Source organism: Mesoplodon bidens (genome assembly GCF_964165515.1).
Source record: "Mesoplodon bidens genome assembly, chromosome: X".
NCBI classification, from domain to species: Eukaryota; Metazoa; Chordata; class Mammalia; order Artiodactyla; family Ziphiidae; genus Mesoplodon; species Mesoplodon bidens.
Genome location: NC_138163.1, coordinates 98828061 through 98845469, shown reverse-complemented (window position 1 = coordinate 98845469; position 17409 = coordinate 98828061). Strand labels below are relative to the sequence as shown.

The following is a 17409-nucleotide window of genomic DNA, read 5'->3' as shown; positions in this document are numbered from 1 at the left end:
CTCAGGACTCGAGAAAACATGGAGGTGAGCTCCCTGGTTTTTCAGTGTTCCAGACTGGGTGCTGGGGAAGCCTGCAACCTAGGATCTCCAATCAGAGCAGACCAAAACAAACAAACAAACAAAAAACAGCAAAGCCAAAAAAAAACCCTGTTCTTTCTGGCCAAAGCACCTGGAAAGGAGAGAAACCCAGTCCAGCAGGAGAGAAACCTTTTTGACAGCACCTACCCTACAGCAGCCTATGGTGTCAGCAGTGACTGAATAGGGACATTTGACTTAGGTGCCCCATTCAGTAGCTGCAGGCAGCTAGGGGAAACACTTTCCTATGCTTTCCCCTCCCTCTCCCTCGAAGAGCACAAGCCAAGATTGAGTGTGAGTCCCAGTGGTACCAGGCAGCCTGGGAAGCACCCCCCACCCCCTCCCCCCCACGGAGAGCAAGCTGGAGCCACAATGGCACTGGTCGGGAGTGGGGGTGGGGATGGTGGCGGTGCTGTGCCCTGCTGGAGCCATCAGCAGATAACCAGCAAGGAATCCACACTGCTGTGGCTCACCCAGCGGCACCAGGTAGCCAGGGTTAGCACTTTCAGCCCCAGCAGGCCTGGCATCTCCCAGCCCCCCTACCCTCAACCTGGTGATATAGGATGGCCCAGGGAGGCACAGGATCTCCTGACCCCCATCAAGTGGCAGGCGACTGGGGAGGCACTTTCCTCTCCCACCAGTGGTGTTGGCTGAGAATGTATGGGGGAGTTTGGACATCTGCCACTCCTCTCCCACCTGGCATAAGGAAAGGATCCAGAGAGATGCTCCCCCTACCTGGTGTTGCCATGTCAGTAGAGACAGAGTGAGGGGTCCAGACTTTTACCCTTGGCCAGTGGCAGCTACCACCCTCATCCTCTCAATTAGAGAGTGAAGAGAGGATCTCAGAGAGGAGGGAGCTGGAGAAAGGGATTCTTTAAATCTGTATAGGAAGTCCTGGAAAGACACCTGACTGACCACAAGGTAAAAGTGACTAAATCAACATGCCTGAAGGTCTGAGAACTGAACTACAGTGTGCAATGCCACCTCTCTTTTCAAGGCGGCTTCAAATAGCACACAAAGGAGACTGGAAGAGGTCTAAAAACAAAATTGTCATTGGAACCACAGCCCACAAAAGTAGACTAGGACTTGTGCACTAAACCTAAATAGTGTTACTGCCTGCTAAAATAGAAGATTTAAGTAGTATCCAGAGTCTCCTAACATCCAAAATGTCCAGGAGATAATGGAAAAGCACTCATCATACCCAGATCTAGTAAAATCACAACTTTACTGGGAAAAGACAATTAACAGATATATCACTGAGATGAATCAGATGTTGGATTTATCTTAAACGAGCTTTAGAGCAGCTGTCATAAAAAATGCTTCAATGAGCAATTACAGATTCTCTTGAAACAAATGGAGAGGGAATTCCCTGGTGGTCCAGTGCTTAGGACTCTGTGCTTACACTGCTGAGGGCTCGGGTACAGTCCCTGGTCGGGGAACTAATCCCACAAGCCACGTGACGAGGCCAAAAAAAAGAAAAAAGAAACAAATGGAGAAATACATAAAATTTCAGCAAAGAAACAGAAGTTTCGGGACTTCCCTGGTGGTGCAGCAGTTAAGAATCCACCTGCCAGTGCAGGGGACATGGGTTCGATCCCTGGTCTAGGAAGATCCCACATGCCATGGAGCAACTAAGCCCATGTGCCACAACTACTGAGCCTGCGAGCCACAACTACTGAGCCCGCATGCCACAACTACTGAAGCCCACATGCCTAGAGCCCGTGCTCCACAGAAAGAGAAGCCACCACAGTGAGAAGCCCGTGTGCCACAATGAAGACTAGCCCCTGCTTGCTGCAACTAGAGAAAGCCTACGTGCAGCAACAAAGACCCAATGCAGCCAAAAATAAATAAATAAATTTATATAAAAAGAAAAGAAACAGAAGTTTCAAAAAAAAGAACCAAACAAAGTATAGAAGTGAAAAATATAATAATCAAAATAAAAAACTCATTGGATGGGTTCAATAGTAGCATGAAGATGACAGGATAGACTCAGTGATTGAGGACAGAACAGTAGAATTTCTCCAATCTGAACAAAAGAGAGAAAAAAGATGAAGGGGGGAAAAAACCTTAGTCTCAGGGACCTGTTGGACAATAACAACAAAAGGCTAATTTTCATAAAATTGAAGTCACTGAAGGAGAAGTAAAAGTGAATTCAAAGAAATAATAGGTGAAAATGACCCAAATTTGGTGAAAGACAAAAACCTACAAATTCAAAAAGCTCAGTGAAACTCAGACAGGAAAACTAAAAAATATCCACACCAAGACACATCATAAATAACTTCTGAAAACTAAAGATAAAGAAAAAAATCTTGAAAGCAGCTAGGGATAAAAGAAAATGTATTACCTGTATAATAACACTGATTCAGATGATAGTGAATTTCTCATCTGAAATTATAAAGGCTAGAAGGAAGTGATACATTTTTCAAATGAGGAAAGAAAAGAATAGTGATACATTTTTTCAAATGATGAAAGAAAAGAATAGTCAAATCTGGGAATTCCCTGGTGGTCCAGTGGTTAAGACTCCGCACTTTCACTGCTGAGGGCATGGGTTCAATCCCTGGTCAGGGAACTAAGATCCTGCAAGCCACGTGGCACAGCCAAAAAAAAAAAAGAAAAAAAAAGTCAAATCTGAATTCCATGATCAGCAAAAATATCCTTCAGGAATAAAGGGGAAATAAAGACATTCCTAGATAATAGAAAACTTATAAATTTTTTACTAGCAGAATTACCATTAATGAATGGCTAAAGGAAACTCTCCAAACAGAATGGAAATGATAACAGAAGGAAGGTTGGAACTTCAGAAAGGAAGGGAAACAATTAAATGTGTAAAAATAAGGATAAATATAACAGACTATCCTTTTCCTCATGAGTTTTTTCAATCATGACGGATTCTTGAAACAAAAATTAAAACACCATCTGATGTTGGGTTTAATGTATGTAGAGGAAATAGATAAGAAAATTGCATTTAAAAAGTGAGAGGGTAAAGGGACATAAATGAAAATAAGATTTCTACACTTTACTAGAAGTGGTGAAATGTTGATGACAGTGCATTGTGATATTACATATGTGTATTTTAATACCTTGGGCAAACACTAAGAAAACTATAAAGGGAATTCCCTGGTGGTCCAGTGGTTAGGCCTCCATGCTTCCACTGCTGGGGCCCTGGATTTGGTCCCTGGTCAGGGAACTAAGATCCCACATGCCATACAGCACCTCCAAAAAAAAAAAAAAAAAAAGAGAGAGAAAGAAATAGAGAAAGAAAGAAAAAGAAAACCATACAAAGTGATACACTCAAAAATACAATGTAGGGACTTCCCTGGTGGCGCAGTGGTTTAGAATCCACCTGCCAATGCAGGGGACACGGGTTCGATCCCTGGTCCAGGAAGATGCCACATGCCACAGAGCAACTAAGCCCGTGTGCCACAACTACTGAGCCTGCACCCTAGAGCCTGCAAGCCACAACTACTGAGCCCATGTGCCACACCTACTGAAGCCTGTGCGCCTAGAGCCTGTGCTCTGAAACAAGAGAAGCCACTGCAATGAGACGCCCACGCACTGCAAGGAAGAGTAGCCCCCACTCGACACATCTAGAGAAAGCCCACGCACAGCAATGAAGACCCAGCACAGCCAAAAATAAATAAATAAATTTTAGAAAATAAAATAGACAGATTCACAGAATGGCTTTTAAAAGTACCCCACTATACGTTGTCTACAAGAAACTCACTTCAAATATAACATAGGTAGATAGAAAGTAAAATGATGGAAGAAGATATACTATTCAAACATTAATTTGTAAAAGCAGGAGTGGCTATATTAACATCAGATAAAGTAGACTTCAGAGCAAACAAAATTACCAGGGACAAAGAGGAATATTACACAGCGATAAAAAGAGTCAATTCACCAAGAATACACAGCAATCCTAAATGTGTGTGCACCAAACAACAGAGCTTCAAAACACATGAAGCAAAATCTAATAGAACTGAAAGGAGAAACAGACAAATCCATAATTATAGTTGGAAACTTCAATACCCACTCTCAGCAACAGAACTACTAGACATAAGATCAGCAAGATTATACAGCTCAACAACATCATAAAACAACAGGACCTAATTTATAGGACACTCCATCCAACATCATAACTCACATTCTTTTCAAATACCAATGAATATTCACCAAGATAGCTCATATTCTGAGTCATAAACCAAACTTCAACAAATGTAAAAAACTGAAATCATACCGAGTATGTTCTCAGACCATAATGGAATCAAACTAGAAATCAATAACAAAGTCAACAGGAAAATCTCCAAATACTTGGAAACTGAATAACACATTTCTCATTAATCCATAGGTCAAAAGGAAATTTCAAGGGAAATTTTTAAAAATACACTGAACTAAATGAAAATGAAAATACAGCATATCAAAATTTGTGGAATGTAGCTAAAGTAGTGCTGGCATGGGAATTTAGAACTAAGTGCTTACATTAGAAAAGAAGAAAGGCCTCAAATCAATCATGTAAGCTCCCATCTCAGGAGACTAGAAAAAGAAGAACAAAATAAAATGAACTCAAAGAAAGCAAGCAGAAGGAAGGAAATAACAAAGATAAGAGCAGAAATCAATGAAATTGAAAAAAGGAAAACAATAGAGAAAATCAATTAAACAAAAAGCTGTTTCTCTGAAAAGATCAATTAACTTGATAAACCTATAGCACTGATTGACTAAGATAAAGAGAGGAGGCATAAATCACTAATATCACAAATGAGCCAGGGGATACTTCTACAGATCCTGAAGCCAATTGAAAGGAAAATAAAGTTCTCAACCTGGTAACCAAATTCTTTGGAAGGAAGATGCTATGGAAATGTCTGTCTATAGCAAATATATAGTCAATCCCTGACCAAAATGTTCATTAAAAATGTCACTGTAGGGGCTTCCCTGGTGGAGCAGTGGTTGAGAGTCCGCCTGCCAATGCAGGGGACACAGGTTCGTGCCCCGGTCCGGGAAGATCCCACATGCCATGGAGCAGCTGGGCCCGTGAGCCATAGCCGCTGAGCCTGCACGTCCGGAGCCTGTGCTCCACAATGGGAGAGGCCACACAGTGAGAGGCCCATGTACCGCAAAAAAAAAAAAAAAAAGAACGAAATCCTGTTATTTGTGATAACATTGATGAATCTGGAGGGCATTATGCTAAGTAAAATATGCCAGTCAGAGAAAGACAAATACTGCATGGAATCACTTATATGTGAAATCTAAAAAAAAAAAAAAAAAAAAAAGTCCAACTCATAGAAGCAGAGTAGAATAGTGGTTGCCAGGGGCTGAGGGGTAGGGGAAATGGAGAGAGGTTGGTAAAAGGGTACAAACTTCCAGGGAATTCCCTGGCGGTCCAGTGGTTAGGACTCCATGCTTCCACTGCAGGGGGCACGGGTTCAATCCCAGGTTGGGGAACTAAGATCCCGCATGCCAAGCGGCCAAAAACAAACAAACAAAAAGGGTACAAACTTCCATCTGTCAGGTGAAGAAGGTCTGAGGATCTAATGTATGACATAGTGAGTATAATTGATAACACTGTATTGTATAATTGAAATTGCTAAGTAGAACTTAAATGTTCTCACCAAAGAAAAAGAAGGGGAGAGTAAATGTGTGAGGTGATGGATGTGTTTTTTTAAAAAAGGAATACTATGGGGAATTCCCTGGTCCAGTGGTTAGGACTCTGTGCTTCCACTGCAGGGGACACAGGTTCAATCCCTGGTCGGGGAAGTAAGATACTGCACACCGTGCGGTGTGAAAGTAATTAAATAATTTTCTTTAAAAAACGGAATACTATGAAAAACCCTATGCATATAGATTTGACAACTTAGATAAAATGGAACGTTTCCTTGAAAAACACACACTATCAAAACTCAAACAATATGGAATTTATAATCTGAATAGTCCAATAACTACTAAAGGAATTAGATTTGTAATTTAAAAGGTCTTGGGAAAAAAAGTTCCAGGTCCACATGGTTTCACTGGAAAATTCTACCAACATTTAAAGAATTAACACCAATTTTACACAGTCTTTTCAAGAATACCAAAGAGGAGGGAACATTTCTGTGTCAGGGTCCCCAAGACCATCCCCAGGCTCAATGATTCAACTAGGACCTCAGCATATAGTCAGACTCAAGGCTATTATTTATTACAATGACAGAATACAGAGCAAAATCAGCAAAGGAAAAAGGCACATGGGGGGAGTCCAGAGAAAACCAGGCACGAGCTTCCAAGGGTTCTCTCCCAGTGGAGTCACACAGGATGCACTTATGTCCTCCAGCAAAGAGTTGTGACAACACATGTGAAATGTTGTCTATCAGGGAAGCTCATTAGAAGCTTAGCTCCCAGGGCATTTATTGAGGGTCGGTCATGTAGGCACCCTCTGCTTAGCACTTACCAAAATTCCAGACTCCCAGAAGAAAAGCAGATGATCAACATCAACCATATTGTTTGTACAGTTTAGGCACAGTGAGATACTCTTATCAGTCCTGGGAATGGGAGGAACTCACTCCAAATCCAAGTTTCCAGATGCCATCCAAGACCAACCTTGCAAACAGGCCTTTCAAAGGATAACAGTCAGGCCTGCTATGTTAACTCTTCTGCACAGCTTGGAAATCAGGAGACTTGAATTTTAGTCCCAGTGTAAATCACATTTGTACAAACAGTTTAGGCATAGTGAGTCACTCTTATCAGTTCTGGGGATGGTGGAAACCCTCCTGAAATCCCAGTTCCCAGAGGCCCGCCAAGGGCCTGCTATGTTAACTCTTTTCTGCACAACTTCTTAACTCATATTATGAGGCCAGTATTCACCTAATATCAAAACCAGACAAACATGGCATGAAAAACTTCTTTCAGGGACTTTGACACAAAAATCTGCAATCAAATATTAGTGATATAGAATCCAGAAAGGTATAAAAACAATTATACCATGGCCAAGCAGGGCTTATTCCAGCTATGCAAGGTTAGTTCAAAAATCAATATTCAATCAATGCAAACTGCCATATCCACAGGCTAAAGAAGAAAAATCATATGTTCATATCAATTGATGCAGAAAAAGCATTTGACAAAATTCAGCATTCATTCATGATAAGAACTCTCAGCAAATTAGGAATAGAAGGGAACTTGCTCAACTTGATAAACAGCATCTACAAAAACAAACAAATAAACAAACACGCCACAGCTAACAGTTTTCTTTTCCTTTTTTTTGCGGTATGCGGGCCTCTCACTGTTGTGGCCTCTCCCGTTGCAGAGCACAGGCTCCGGAGGCACAGGCTCAGCGGCCATGGCTCATGGGCCTAGCCGCTCCATGGCATGTGGGATCTTCCTGGACCGGGGCACGAACCCGTGTCCCCTGCATCGGCAGGCGGACTCTCAACCACTGCGCCACCAGGGAAGCCCCCTAACAGTTTTCTTAATGGCAAATTTCCCCCTAAGATAGGGAACAAGGGAAGGATGTCTACTCTTATTCAGCATAGTACTGAAAGTTCTAGTCTGCACAATAAGGCAAGAAAAGGAAATAAAAGGCATACTGATTGGAAAGGAAGAAATAGAACTGTCCATACTCATGGACAACATGATTGTCTATGTAGAAAATCCCAAAGAATCTACCAAAAAGATTCCTAGAACTAGTAAGTGGGTTCAACAAAGTCAAAGAATACAAGATCAACAGCCAAAATTAATTGCATTTCTATATACTAATAATGAGCAATGAATAAAGAAGCTGAAACTTTAAACACAATATTATTTACAATCACGCCAAAGAAAATGAAATACGATATACACTTAACAAAACATGTACACGATCTGCATGCTGAAAATTCCAAAATGCTGATGAAAGAAGTCAAAGAAGATCTAAATAAATTGAGAGACACACATATCATGTTTATGGATAGAAGACTCAGTATAGTATAGATGTCGATTCTCCCCAAATTGATCTATAGGTTCAACACAATTCCTATCAAAATCCCAGCAAGGCTCTTGTAGATATAGACAGGCTCACTCCAAAATTTATATAGAAAGGCAAATGACCTTGAATGGCTAAAACAATTTTGAAGAAGAATAAAGAAATATATAGCTACAGTAATCAAGACTGTTTGGTATTCACAGAGGCATAGACACATAGAACAATAAAACAGACTAGAGAACGGAGAAATAGCCCCACACAAATAGCCTAACACAAATATGCCCACCTGATTTTGCCAAAGGTGCAAAAGCAATTCAGTGGAGGAAAAAATAGTTATTTTAACAAATTGTGTTTGAGCCATCAGACATTCATAGGCAAAAATATGAACCTCGACCTTAACTTCACATTTGATATAAAAATTAATTGAAAATGAAGCATGGCCTTATATGTAACATATAAAACTATAATACTTTTAGAAGGAAATACAAGAGAAAATTTGTCGGACCTAGGACTAGGTGAAATTTTTCTCAGACATGACACCAAATCATGATACATAAATGCAAACATTGATAAGTTGGACTTCATCAAAATTAAAACTTTTGGCCTTCAAAATCTCTTAAGAGGATGAAAAGACCAGCTACAGACTGGGAAAAATGTTTGCAGACCACATATCTGACAGAGAACTTATATCCAGAATATATAAAGAATTCTCAAAATGTAATGGGCAAAAGACATGAACAGACATTTCACCAAAGAGGATATACAAATGGCAAATAAGCATATGAAGAGATGTTTAACATCATCAGCTACTGGAGAAGTGCAATTTAAAACAAAGAGGTATCACTACACACCTGTTAGAATGACTAAAATAAAAATATAGTGACAACACCAAATGTAGGCAAAGATGTAGAGAAACTGGATCTTTCATACATTGCTGGTGGGAATGTAAAATGGTACAGACAATCTGGAATTTTGGGCAGTTTCTTATAACACTAAATTTATACCATTCGACCCAGCAATTGCACTCTTGGGCATTTGTCACAGAGAAGTGAAAACTAATGTTTACACAAAAAACTCTACATGAATATTCATTGCAGTTTTATTCTTAATAGGCAAAAATTGGAAACAACCCAAATGTCCGTCCATGGGTAAATAGTTAAACAAACTGTAGTACATCCATAGCAATACTACTACTCAGTAATAAAAAGGAATGAACTATTGATACATGCAACAACTTGGGTGGATAGCAAGGAAATTATGCTGAGTGAAGAAAAGCCAGTTTCAAAAGGTATGATTCCATTTACATGTGATAAAATTGCACAGTACTATATACACAGACACAGAAACGAGTGCATGTAAAACTGGTGAAATCGGAATAAGGCCTGTGGATTGTACTGATGTCAATATCTTGGTTATGTGAGATATTACCATTGGGGGAAATTGGGTGAAGATTACATGAGACTGTTCTGTAATATTTTTTTACAGATCCTGTGAATCTATAATTATTTCAACATAAGTATAATAAAATGAGGTAAGTCTGAAGGACCATGAATATTTTAGAATTCACACATTTGCATATTATGAAATAGAGCTTACCTTTTTGTTTAGTCTAGAAATGTAAATGAAAATGACAATTATGAGTTCATGGTAAAGGGTTTGTTGCTTAAACATTTGTATGAGTCAGTATTCAACCAAAGAAGCAGACCAATAGCTATACACACACACACACACTCTCTCTCTCTCTCTCTCTCTCTCTCTCTCTCTCTCTCTCTCTTATTCATTCATTAATTAGAAGATATTGGCTTACAAATGTGGGACAGGCTAAGTAAATCCAAAATCTATAGGGCATGCAGTCAGAAAGGAATGATCAGGCCCACTCAGATTATCCAGGATAATCTCCCTTACTTTATGTCAACTGATCAGGAGCTTTAATTACGTGAAAATACCTTCACAGCAACACCTTGGTTAGTGTTTGATTGAATAAATGGGGGCTGTAGCCTAACCAAGTTGACTCATCAAAAAGCCACACATCATAAACCACTTGTGCTTGCAACTGAATAAATTTATTCTGTTAATAGCCACTTTGGCTTGATTATTATAGGTAATTGAAGTGCAAACGACTTAAATCAATAGTGGCCGACAACGAGTTGTATACATGAGGGTCCACTTATATAACTTTAGAGTTGAAAGGGGCCATGAAAAGCTTAGGTAGTATTTCAACACGGCCCAGGAACCTCCCCGTCGTCAGCGCCTCCGGCCCTTAGAGGCGCTGAGGCGCCTCCCGATAGCAGCGCGCCCAGCAGGAGCAGAGAGGAACCCACCTGGAGCCCGGCGCCGCGGGTGCGGGAGCACTAAGTGGGCGGAGCCTCGAGGCGCGCGGCGGTAGCGACGGCGCCCAGCCCGCCAGAAGAGCGCGCGGCGGGCGGACGGCGGGGAGCCAGTCGGGTAGGGCGAGCGCGGACAGCGGTTGGCTGCGTGGGGGGGGGCGGTGAGTGGAGCGCGGGGGCTGGGGGGACGGGGGGAGGAAGGAAGGGGAAGAGGCGGAGCGTGGGAGCGCACAGTGTCAGGAATACAATAGTGCTCCGCGCCGCTTCAGCCGCCGCCGCCGCCGCCTCCGCCGCTGCAGCCGCCGCCGCCCAACCGCCTGCCCAGCGCTGAGGCCTCACGGGCCGGGCGGGCGAGGGCCGAGGGCGGGAGCTGAGGCACTGGGGGCGGCCCCGGCGGATCCCGTGGCGGGGCGGGGGGCGGGGGGCGGGGGTGGGGAGGAGATTAGGGGGCAGGTGCGAGGGAGGGGAGAGAAGAAAGCGAGCGGTTCGGGGGGCGGTTACCACCCCTACCCGACTCACGAGGCACGTTGCCGGGCCCGAGTGTGGAGCCGGGAAGGAGCGGCGACCGAGCTGCGCGAAGGTAAGCGCCGCTGAGGCTGGACGCGGGGCGAGCGGGCTAGGGGGCGTCGCGTTGGGTGGGCAGCGGGAGTGGCGGCCTCGGGGAGTGGAAACAGGCGCCGCGGAGCGCAACGTCCCGGCCCAGCCTCGCCGCGCTCCGGGTCGCTCCGGCTCCTTACAGCGGTGGCCTCCGGCGTCCCCAGCGCCTTGGGGCCGAGAGCGTGTGTGGGCTAAGGTGAAGTGCCCGGTGGTCCCTCGGCCGGCCGGCGCAGCGCCGGGTGGCCGGCGCGGGGGCGGGGGTGGTGGGGGCGCCCGGCCGGGCTCGGCTGCGGCTACACTCGGGCAGGAATTGAGCGCCATAACTGTTGCGACCGTTCCCTCCGGTGCCCCATCCTGACGCCCCCTCCCTCCCGGTCCACTGCCTGCTCTCGGGGCTCCTGGGGTCAGACCCGCGGCGGGAGGACCTGCTCTGCTGGCCGCCTGGGGCCGGATGCTCCGGGGAGCGGGGGCGCGCCCTGACTGTTTCGATGTTGGGGGGCGGGAAGAACCGAGTCCCGGAGACTGGGGGCCGGGCGGTGCGGGCGGCGGCGAGGTCCCCGGTGAGCCCGGGCGCCCCGCGGGCCGGCGAACTTTCCCTCCCCCTCGCGTCATTGTTCCGGCGCTCCGGGTCCGGATCCGCGGTGAGCGCCGGGCGGTCCGGGGGCGGGGGTGGTGAAAACGGGAGGGCTTTGCCAGTCTTATGGGAAAAATTTCCCATCGCTGGGCACGGCAAAGTTAACTTTTCTCCAGCAATCGAGTTGGTTTTATTCCCTCCGCCGTGGGGCAATCGATTTAAAAAAAAGAAAAGAAAAGATAGCCTCCCTCCAATCTTTTTCTCTCGCTTTTCAGAGCCACTGCTTCGGTGAAGTCTGGCTTTAAATTGCACCGGGCAACCTGCGTTTATTATTTGTGAGGAGGAAAGGGGGGGCGGGATTTCGAGTGTGTGACCGTAATGGTGGTATGTGAAGGCATGTTTAAAAGTTGGTATCATTGTGTAGCCCTGGGACATATGCAGCTCCTAAGCATTTGGCAAGAAACTTGTTTGGCCGCTTCTCTGGGTTTCTGAGTTGCAGGGAAATCCATGGTCTCAGATGTTAGAGAGATTGTTTTTGATGTGAGATCCGTTGATCTATGAAGCTGAGGTTGAGGTCCCCGTGTCCCCCCCCCCGAGTCCCCCCACCCCCCTGCCGTCTGATTGTGTAAGAAATCAAAACCGTGTTGATGGTGATTCCAGTGGCCTGGAGGGAAAGGCGACCTCATTCCCTGATAAAGATAACTGTCTGCTTCTCTCAAAACTGGCAAAGTAATGGAAAATAATTTAGGTAAAGACTGGTTGCACAACATCTTGGCTTAGTTTAAGCAACCCAGAATCCACTTTCCCAGAGCAGTTCTCTTAAATACCTTCCCTGCAGCCATTTCTTGTCAGCCTGGGGGTGAAGGCGGGGTGTGAGAAAGGAGTCGGCCTGAACAAAGCATCGCGTTTTTATTTAATTTAATACTTTCATAACATCTGTAAACAATGGGAATGTGGATCCCAGGCCTCTGTACCTTTTGAATAGTGTAGTTCTCGTGCTTTTATAGTATCGTGTGATTACTCTCTGGATAAGTGAAAATGTGTTTTTTTTTTCTCTTTTGTTTAGCCTAGGAGTATTCTACCTCTATAACATATCATTTTCTTTTTCATTTAAAGTGAGCTCTAAATTTAAATACTTGAACTGTAAAAGGATAATGACTCTCTCCAAGGGTGGGAGAATTACATGAGATCTCAGTGTTGGCTACCATCATTGACACCTTTTCTTCAGCAATGCTCTTCTCTACAGTTTTGTTTGCTAGAGAAGTGCTCTTAACCCAGTATTGGTGCCTTGACAGAGTTTCTCGCATTCTTCATTCAGTCAGTTCTGGAATACTCAGGGGTCCTGGTCTGGTTCTAGAACCCACATTTTCGTTCTCCCACTTTTCTGAGTCGTGTTGCTGTGCCTTGGCAGTGTGGTAAATGCCTTCTCACCTGTAGGAGTTGGAGAATCTTGTTCACAGGTAGGGGAAAGTGAAGAATGGCCTCCCACTCCTTCCTGAAGTGTTTGTGATCATCTGGCCTCCAGGAGTGACTTGGAAGCAGCCTTAGGGGTGACCGGGACCCACCTTCTGGCCTGTAGAGAGTTCCCAGGAGCAAGAAAGGTGATGGTGCAGGGCGCTCGTCATAGTTGAGATGTATGAGTTAGCGAAAGTTAAAATATTTAAGAACAAAGGATGTTGAAGGCTGTAGGTTGAGTATGATCTCCTTTGGTAATGCTTGTTTTTTCCCCCCTTTGTGTTCCACTGACCCTAACAACCCATTTCTGCCCTAAGCTACACAAAAGCATTTCTTCTTTTTGCATGCTACTTTGAGGTCTGGCTGGAACTAAGCAAGTATTTTGGGGGAGGCAGAAGGCATTGGGTGTTTTTGAAGACATGGCATTACAAAGGGCTCTAACAAGCCTTGATCAGGGATACAGAGGTTGAATATTATCATAGGACATAATGTACCTACCTCCTCATAGAGCTTACACAAAACAGGAGCTGAGGAAGGTAGAGATCATATGCTGGTTTACATTAAGAAAATCTCTCATCAGGGGATAACTTACTGTGACCTTTACTTATCTCACCTTATAAGTGAGGGGTGAGTATTGGGTGACACCCATGTGGCACTTTCCTGAAATGGCTAATATGGGGACACTTGAATGGTTTACAAGTTTCTACCTATTGTTCCACTTACAGTGACTGGGAAAGCTGAAGCATTCTGGTTTGTGAGGTGGGGAAGTTCTAGGATGAGAAGGTAGAAGTGATGAACGAATAAAAGAGTGCTAGCAAGTGGTCATTACAGACCAAGTAACTACTAGCTTTGAATTTTCTGTTTTCTGGAATCTTTGTGACTCCCCCATGGTTATTTTTGCCTCCTTCCTGTAGATCTCTCCATAGACAACAGCAGCAAAGCTCTTACCATCAGAACTGCCTTTGTGCATCTCTTGCCGGGGACAGTGAGCAAGAAGTGTCCTGGGGAGAATTTGTGTGACCCTATAGCTGAGCTTGGGAAAAGGCAAGTAAGAACTCAAAGGTAGCCGACTGAAGAAAGTAGGGGGCCCGGTGTGGGGAAATAGTACTGGGGCGTTGTCCAGTGGGAGATACCTATATGTTCATTAATGCTCTTCAAGCAGTAAATAATTTAATCTCTGTCCCAACCCAGAAGCTGTGGCTGAGCCCTGTTACCTAAAGGGCTTTTTGTTGGCTGATATGCAAGGAAACCTGAGTCTGGAGTGTGTTTTTTGGAACAGCTGACAAGAGAATATGGTACCAGCATGGCCAGTACACTAGACCTTGTGTGTTGCAATCTTCTGGGAAATTTGTTTTTTAGATTTTCAAAACTTCTTATTTTGATACAATTACAAAAAATGTTGTAAGAATAGTACAAAGAACTCCTTTATTCCCTTCACTCAAGTTTACTAACAGTTTGTTCCCATTTGCTTTATCATTTGCTCTTTCTGTTTCTTTTTATGAACAATTTGAGAGTAACCATTGAGAGATTGGTATTTGGCAAAGGCATCTGCATGAGGGTGGCCCAGGTGCAGCTGTGGGGTGCAGCAGAACATTGGTGAGTAAAATCTACCTAAAGCTGTAAAGCACACATTTGTAAATCACATGGAATCTCTGGTGCTAAATATAGAAATCATTATCAATTGTAAAAGTGGTTAAGGTAAACTCCCCTTTTGTCAGCATTTTTGTCAAGTTTGTTCTTAGCTCTGCCAAACTTTAATAGTTATGAAAATCCATTCCACCACTCCCCCAACTTTGCACCTATAATATATTCTCCAACATTTTCATTTAATTTATTTAGCAAGCACATATTTACTAAGGGTGTAAGAGGCGAAAGATATTGATCCCCTTGAGAGCTCAACATCCAGTGGAAAGTTAATAAGGAAATCTATCACCTCAATCAAGGGGAAGAGTATTCTGCTAAAGGGGTTTACAGGGGTAATTGGAACAGCAAGCTGGTTAAGGGTTTGAAGAGTTAGATACCTGGGAGTCATTTGGGAAGTATGGTAATGTGAAGATCCGTCTTTTCTGAGACTTGCTGCTCTTAGATGACAAGGTTCATGAGTTAGGGAAGCCTTTGGTGTCATATCCAACACAGGCTGTGGGGTCATGCCAACTTGCATTTTAATCCATCACTTGATTTTGGCCAGTTACTTAACTTCACCGTGCCTCAGCTTCTTAATCTGCCAAACCACACCTCCGAGATAATAATTAATTGAGGTAATAATTGCTCTGTCAGGGTTCCCTGGTGGTGCAGTGGTTGAGAGTCCACCTGCCGATGCAGGGGACATGGGTTCGTGCCCCGGTCCGGGAAGATCCCACATGCCGCGGAGCGGCTGGGCCCGTGAGCCACGGCTGCTGAGCCTGCGCGTCCGGAGCCTGTGCTCCGCGATAGGGGAGGCCACAACAGTGAGAGGCCCTCGTACTGCAAAAACAATTAAAAATAAATAAAAATAATTGCTCTGTAAACGTTCATTTCATCTGCCCTTCAAAAAATACAGTATGGGGGGAATAGCATGAAAGGTACTAGGTATTAAGGTGAAATCCAAGGAGGTGTTTCTATTTTTCTGCAAATAAATATCTAATTATTAATTGTACTGAGTTGTGATGGAGATCGCTATGAGATAATAGCAATAACAGCAGCGATGATTTGTTAACCATTTCTTGTGTGCTAAGCACTGTGTTAAGAGCTTATCACAGGGTATCTTCCTGAGGCTCAAAGAGGTGAAGCAAAGGTAACGTGCCTAAGGTCACACAGCAAGTAAGAGGTAGAATGCTTCTGAGAGGGAGATCAGCAAGGTGCCCTGGAGCCTGAAGGATGAGCAGGAAAAAACAAGGTAAAAGTCAGAGAGAAGGGATTGTTAGACAGAGGGAACAACAGGTGTTGTAAGGGCACTGAGATGGGAGAGAGATATAGAAAGGATCCACAGAGGTTTGGCTAGGACCTGGGGAAAGAGATGAGATAGGCAGGGGAAAATTGACAGGGCCTTATGGGACCTCATTAAGGAGCTTGTGTTTTATTCCAAGGACTGGGGGAGGCTGCTGGAAGGTGTTTTTCAGTGTGTGTGTGTATTTTTTTTTTTTTTTTTTTTTTTGCGGTATGCGGGCCTCTCACTGTTGTGGCCTCTCCCGCTGTGGAGCACAGGCTCCGGATGCGCAGGCTCTGGATGCGCAGGCTCAGCGGCCACGGCTCACAGGCCCAGCCGCTCCGCGGCATATGGGATCCTCCCGGACCGGGGCACGAACCCGTATCCCCCGCACCGGCAGGCGGACTCCCAACCACTGCGCCACCAGGGAGGCCCGTGTGTGTGTATTTAAACCAGAAAGGCATCTAGTGAGGCCTAAACAAAAGTGGCTTAAGAGAGTCATTTCCCTTTCAGTGTCCCACTTTGTGATCCAATGTGTTTCTGGCCCAAATGTGTAGATCTTTTTTTTTTTTTTTTTTTTTTGGCTGTGTCGGGTCTTAGTTGCAGCACACAGGCTTCGTTTAGGCAGGTGGGATCTTCTGTTGCGGCACGCGGGCTCCAGAGCGCGTGGGCTCTGTAGTTTGAGGCACACGGACTCTCTAGTTGTGGCACACGGTCCTAGTTGTCCCTTGGCGTGTGGGATCTTAGTTCCCTGACAGGGATCGAACCCATGTCCCCTGCATTGGAAGGCGGATTCTTTACCACTGGACCACCAGGGAAGTCCCATGTGTAGATCTTAAACAATTTTTACTGCCCACCATTAACATGGCTAAAAAGAGTTGCTGTAATGCTGGAAGAAGCTGGTCCTGTAGAATGCTTCTAGAAGGAGGTTTAATTGGGCTCTTATATCTGATGCTTTTTAGGCTGTATTAAGGGAGCTCTTTCAGCTTTCACCAAGCCCTGTCAAATGGGAAAAAAAAAGTAGAATTGAAGGAAAAAGTAATTCCTGGAAACCTGAGTTGTTGTTCATGTTAGAAATGGAACTGTCGAATATATAAGACTTTGGTTTAAATATATCATGATAAAGATGCTTCAGTGACAAAATGGAAATTTTTTGTGGAGTGTGTGTGTGTGTGTGTTTGGTGTGTGCCATCCGTGATGGCAGACAGTGCATTTGTGAGAATCTGGAAAGACTGATGAATTTTTTCAATACTTATATATTTATTTATTCTCATCCAGGTACTGCAGGTTTTTCTGTTTGAAACTATTTCTTATGTGCAGAGTAAACTTCATAGGGAAAATCAGTGTTCTTTTCCCCTTTCCATATGTAGTGGACCACAAGCATATTTACTTTGAAGTAGCCTATGTCAATTAGCTTTTCTTTCTTTTTTTTTTTTTTTTTTTTGGCAGGGAGGGTAGTTAGCTGGCAGCTGGATGACCTAGGATGGCCTCGCTCGCACATTTGGTAGTTGGCAGGCTGGTTGGTCTAGGAGGCCCTAAGCTGGGATGGCTC

General features: G+C 44.3%; 1 protein-coding gene across 6 annotated transcripts in view; it reads left to right on the top strand.

The window, feature by feature from the left end:
* The first annotated feature begins 10356 nt into the window (after window positions 1-10356).
* The window catches only part of JADE3 (jade family PHD finger 3), a 168431-nt gene continuing 161378 nt past the window's right edge, over window positions 10357-17409 (top strand). Inside the window, exons 1-3 of one of the 6 annotated variants that reach the window (XM_081222936.1) lie at window positions 10850-10906; window positions 13867-13937; window positions 14465-14548. The gene's annotated coding sequence lies outside the window, so the exon portion shown is untranslated. Of the gene's footprint in view, window positions 10445-10796; window positions 10907-13866; window positions 14248-14423; window positions 14549-17409 lie in introns of those variants that run through there. The other 5 variants (XM_081222937.1, XM_081222939.1, XM_081222940.1 and 2 more) reach the window with 5 other exon arrangements.